The sequence below is a fragment of the Odontesthes bonariensis genome, chromosome 23 (assembly GCF_027942865.1).
Source record: "Odontesthes bonariensis isolate fOdoBon6 chromosome 23, fOdoBon6.hap1, whole genome shotgun sequence".
In the NCBI taxonomy this organism is placed as follows: Eukaryota; Metazoa; Chordata; class Actinopteri; order Atheriniformes; family Atherinopsidae; genus Odontesthes; species Odontesthes bonariensis.
This window is the reverse complement of record NC_134528.1, coordinates 19136709-19142708: the sequence shown is the minus strand read 5'-3', so window position 1 is coordinate 19142708 and position 6000 is coordinate 19136709. Positions and strand designations below refer to the sequence as shown.

The 6000-nt window shown below is 41.9% G+C and overlaps 1 protein-coding gene across 1 annotated transcript in view; it reads left to right on the top strand.

The window, feature by feature from the left end:
- Positions 1 to 4308: 4308 nt before the first annotated feature.
- LOC142373945 (SH3 and multiple ankyrin repeat domains protein 1-like) overlaps positions 4309 to 6000 on the top strand; it is a 49405-nt gene continuing 47713 nt past the window's right edge. The window contains exons 1-2 of the mRNA XM_075457422.1: positions 4309 to 4380; positions 4565 to 4681. The gene's annotated coding sequence lies outside the window, so the exon portion shown is untranslated. The remainder of the gene's footprint in view (positions 4381 to 4564; positions 4682 to 6000) is intronic.

The window sequence follows — 6000 nt, the reverse complement described above, 5'->3', positions numbered from 1 at the left end:
TGTGAAGTTGGGGGCAGAAGCAGAGCAGCGAGGATGGAAAGTTAGGATATGTCAAGTAAGATGTAGAGGATTTGTTGCAAAGTCTTTTGTCTCATTGTTGAGGGAGTTGGGTGTAAGTGGACAGAGTGTGAGGAAAATAGTGAAGGAAGTGTCAGATGAGGCAGTAAGGTCCAGTCAGTGGATTTGGATTAGAAGAAGCAATAGTAGCTGGGGGCCCAGCAGGGGGAGCACTTAGGATAAACAGAATCTTGGAAGAAGCAAGGAAGAAATTCAGGATGTATTTAAGTGGAGGGTGTGGCCCATGTGAGTCTTTTGAAACCAGGCGGCCATTTTAGGTGAGTTGGCCTGTATGGCCTTGTTTTTGCTGGCATTTTTAGTGATTGTAGGAGTTTTTAGGTGAGTTTGTCTGCTGAATCTGCTAGTGTGTCTTTTACCTGCGTCCACATCTGGCACTCTCTATACTTTCATTACCCCCTACCACCAAACCAGGGTTTGAATCACATTCCTACTTATCTTTACCTCTTCTATTTCTTCCCACTACCCGAACCAGGGTTTGTAGCCCCACCCCGCTATGACTGGTGTGCAGTTGGTGAGAGGCTGGGGAAGCTTGTGGTTGGGGGAAAAAAAGATGGTTGTTGTGGTGTGAGGAGCAGTGATGGATGGCATTAGGGGAGTGACTCTGGGACGCCAGTGATCACTGTCTAGCCTCCTGGAAGTGTTGTGGGCCCAACTAGACAAAATGAAAGGAGGTTCCCACCTGATGACCCCAATGAAATGCTGGTCAGCACTGTTCACTGGTCTATATAGGGATTATAGGAAATTATTCACTGAGTCTGGTCCATTTTTTTCTTATCAAAAGCTTCTTGTGTTTACCTTGAACCCCATGTCTATTGTTCCTTTTGACCACAAGTGCTCTGGTACATATATTTAGTTCTGCTTCTTCACTTTCAGTGAAAGTCAAAATAGATCAGAATCTGCTTCGCTGTTGCCATATCTGTTTTTGTAAGTCCACATTTGGTTTTGCATGAGTAGTCCTGTTTAATGGACTTGTATATGCATCCAGATTCTTAGAATACACTTGTCCTGGCTCCACCTTCTCACATGCAGCTACAAACAGACATAAATGTTTACATTTTCCAAATGTTGTTGGTCTGTTGGTTTAGAGAGTGAAACATGAGGTGCATTACAGGACCTAGAAAACCTTTTCATGCTGGGTGAGATTGAGCAGCTAACTGTGCAACAACCCTATTTATTCCAGTATAGGTTTTTCAACTTTAACATGGTCTGTTTTTATCTGAAGAAATCTTTCTCATATGTTGTATCAGCTCCCTGAGTGTATTTGTAATATATAGTGCAGTGCAAGTCATCTGGTGTCATGAAGGTGAGCTTTCCTGAGACTTGTTCTTTTGCCTTTTTTAAAAGGGGAAGTATGACAGGGCCTGTAGACACAAGATCTAAACTATACGAGTACGATGGTGATCTCGAGTCATGCTGAATCAGTCAGTGGGGTTGCATGGCACTGAAAGGATCGGATAATTGGCTAAATTACAATAAGATTGAGTTATTAAGTGCATGTAGACACCTTAATATGACAAGAAATTGAATCGGATCGGATTACTCGCGATCGGATTAAGACCCCGAGATAACTCGGTTGAAAGTCAAAATAAACGTGCTGGTAGACGGGTGAAGCACGTGGTGAATAAGACTTTGCGTTCTGCGCATGCTCAAGATTTTTTCCCGGGGTCGTGAACCGGAAGCCGGAAGAGACGATATTACTGTTGTAAAGAAACCAGAAAAAAATAAACAACGCGATGGAGAATACGCCGTTGTGCATCGTGTTTGTGCAATAAGCATGCTCATCACAAACGAAATGTAGAGGGACGTACCTTCATCTTGCTCTTCATTTGCCATTTTCTTGAATGCCTGAGTTTGGTGTTGAAGGGGTCAACCGGAAGTGGCTCTATTAGCAATAGTTGAAATGGGTACAGCGCCACCTATCGTATCGGAGTATGACATGCTTTGTGCCTCTGATTCGACTCATTCACCACCATATATCCAAGGATAATTACCCTTGCTCAAATAAGGAGCAACTCATTCTTATTGTAATGTAGCCAATAATCCAATCCTTTCAGTGCCATGAAACCCCACTGATTGTTTCAGCTGACTTCATTCGAACCACAGTCAAACCTTTTAGAATTAATGTTAATCAATATCAACTCCTGGAATGTCATCGGGATATATTACAGTGCGTGATACACCTGTGTCACACAGAAAAGTTGCTTCCCTTCCACACACATTCAATGTAATGTCTGGTTTCACCTCATAATGCAATATAAGCTCAATTCCCTCTAAGTGCAACACTTCCTCTGGCTCTTCTTTTTCTATTCTGATTACATTTTTGGTTTCTAATTTTCTCTCATTTAGACTTCCCTACCTGTCAGCCGGGGTTGATGAAGGTATGTAAGGAGGGGTTGCTTCAACGAGAGGGCTGGAGTCACCTTCAGAAAGCCAAGTCTCAATGATTATAAAAAAAAGTCTAATTCATTAAAAGTAATGAAATCATGGCATAAAAAGTATTTACTGTTAAGAAATCTAATGTTTAAAATGCTTAAATGTACTGGGGTAAAATTTGGAGTGGAAGCTAACACGTGTTGCCGAAGTACTATGATTAAGTTCTTTGAGTTTGCAGCAGAAGGAAGTGATGGTGGACGTATTGTTCGTCTTTGATGTGTAATAATCGTAGGTATAACGGTTGGGAGTAGTGTCCTGTTTGTGGGACCTTGATGAGGAGCAAGGGTGAGGGATGATGTTGGTGTTGACTTAAGGATTTCCACTTGGTGGGAGTGAGATGACGGGAGTGACCGGTGGAGGGAGCAGTGATGAGGGTCAGAGTGTGGAATTGTTGTTGAAGAATAAGGGGGGGGGAGGGTTTCAGGTGTAAACAGCCATGGTTGAAGCATTAAGGCTGATTTATGCTTCAGACGCAAAGCCTCTGACGCTCGGACGCAGAGCCTCTGCGAGCGTCAAAATCTTGACCACTCCCCCACGCAGAGGCTCTGCGCGCGTTGTCGTGCACCTCAGAAAAATCCTGACTACGCGACAGACGCACGCAGACCACCAACGGAAGTGCGCAGACAAAAGCGGCTGTGATTGGTCCTCGGTGTGCCTTTCCGGTTGTCTGTGTGGCTTCCTCCTTTGCATTTTCGCCAACTCCAATAAAAGAAGCTGTTCTTCTTCGATGTCGAGCAACTCCAGATCCATATCTTGCATACACTTTTTTTTTTTTTTGAAAGATAAACACTTCCACCGGCGCCGCCGAAGTTCTCGTCACCGCCCACCGAAATTCTCGCGAGGGGAAACTGCTGTGCGTCCCGAGAAATTCCAGACCGAGGTTGCAGAACCATAACATGAAAAGTGGTTCGCGACCAGAGCAAAGCAACACGTCAAGACGATAGACGCAGAACTATAATCCGCCCTTTAGCCACCTAAAGTCACGTTCCATCCTATCACTTTCTACGTTAGATGAGTACAAAGTAATTTATCGTGTAGGTCTTCTTTGTTCAGTAAATCATGGTTCACACAGAAGATGAAATAAGATCGATAAGATCGAGAGGCCTTCCCCTGCCTTCTTCTCCAGGTGGAGGTTGGGTTTATCAGAAATTGGTTTATCCAGTTTATTTTTAAAGTATTGATTTAGATCACCTGATCCACAAGTGCTCATAATAACAATTTTTTTATACATAATATGTCTTATTTTGCCAAATAAAATGAAAAGGCAGCTCATCAATGGCATTACAGAGCTGCTTTAAAGACTGTTCAAAGTCAAACAGGACTTGTTCAAAACTGCGATCACATGCAGAAGTAAAACCTGTCATCATACTTTATTTCTAATGCAAAACATAAATGCATCAATGGAAAAAGTCCAAACATAATTGTGTTGTGTTTTTTAGTATTTTTTTTTTCTCGACCTCCTCTATGCATCACAGAGACAAAGGAAACTGTGAAGTGCACATCCCCAGTGTGTGGAAGCATGAAACAGATAAAAGGGTGGGAATTATGTCATAGGACCAGTGCAACTGATTGATAGAGCAGCTGAAATGATGAGGGAGGAACAGTGGAGGGGTTGGAGTATGGTGGAACAGTGGGACAGGAAAAGACTGGGGGAGAGGAATGGAAAAAACTAGAGATAATTAAACAGAAGAGCACTTGGATGCGAAAAAAGAGAGAAACTGACAGATAGATGGTGAAGAGTCCGAGCACGAAGAGGAAGGAGAGCGAAGGAGAGGGATCAAACTAGTAGCTGAGGAGAGACGGGGAGAGAGCATGCATGTGTACGTGACAGAGAGGAAGAGAGAGCAGCTATACCAGGGCATAGAGGAGGTAAAAGAGTGTGCATGGGTGTTTGGATGTGTGTGAATGAAAAAGAGAAAAAGAGGCTGCACAATACAGGAGCTCAAGCTGGCTCACATTGATGCATATTTTAAGAGTTGAAGGCAAGAGAATGTGATTTTGAAAGAGGAGAAAACAAATCACTTTTCATTTCTCTCCATCTATGTTTTACCAGACGGATCCTTCTCTCGGTTTTTTTAACCCCAATCCTTTTTCACTCTCTCTGTGGCTTATCGAGGAGGTCTCTGCAGATACAAAAAGGAATAACACAGCCTCATCTGCAGACTAAAAGGTATTTACTTTTTTATGTTAATTTGTTGTCATGTTTTTGGTCGATACGTATGTTTTTGTTTGGAATTTAACTGAACCTCAAAACCAAAGTTTTTTGTAGTAGATGTAGTAGAGTAAATGAATGACAGCAATAGAGACATTATGTGTATGAACTCTGAAGTGAATATGAAAGGAAGATAAGAAAGTTCAGAGCAAACAAAAAAAGAAGAAATGATCTTAAGCAGCAAGATATACGGAGAAGTGAGTGATGCTGAAACTGTGGCAGAGAGAGGCGGGCGGACGGGCGGGCGACATGTCCTCTGAGGTCTGGTTCACATCTTTTATGTAGGTGGGGAGGAAGAAGAAGTGTGATAGAAAAAATGAAGGGACAGACATCACAGAGCCTTACCAGATAACTCTGTAGTGTGTGTGTTTATTACTTATTATTGCCAGAAAAGCGCAATTAGCTGAAAGAATCACTGCAGATCTCTCTTCATCAGATGCAGCTTTCAGAATCTATAATTAGATTATGTAGCTACTTTTGCTTGTAGTTAATGCAAATCATGGAAAATTACTGTTAAAAAGTGATATTCCTTTGAAAATAATTGCTACTAGATATCTTCTACTGGACTTAGGGGGTGAAGATGCTGGAAAAAATAAGCTGTACATGCTGATTCCAACTTTGTAGCTATAATTGATTCCCTTGTGACTGGTGTGGACTCTGCCTCTTATAGATTACTCATTCACTATGAACCAGGATTGTAGATTATGATCAGCTGTTTGACCTGTTTGACAGCGATACATGTACAGATTAAAAAATAAAAAAGGGATATGATTTTGGAGTTTCGGATGATATAACATATTAACATGCAGATGTAAATCCCATATTTATGTCGTGCTTATATCAATACCACTCAGACACTGACAGCTATGTAGTGCATGAGATCAAACAGGAAAAAGTGCAGAAAGGGAAAGGTGAGACAAATCAAATGGGAACTCATCAACACCCACATTTCACACACTTGTTCAGCTGTGACTTGTCAAAATTGTTGCCTGTTCGCTGTATAAATGGTGTCAGCTGGTGGAAAGGCGAAAACCCTCTAAGGACCCCAGAAAAGAGTCTAGCACACACATACAGCTGCACACATAAATCCAGTTTATTCCAGGCCTAGCTGAAAAAGGATTTTAAAGTATTAACTAGGGCTGTGCACCAGTGCCGTGTCCCAGCTCTGCACTCTTTCATCCTATAAAACATAATTGACTATGCTTCTTAAGACCCGCCACACACATTTTAATGTACAACAAGCAATAGTGGCTTTAAAAGCATATTTTCTTACTGTA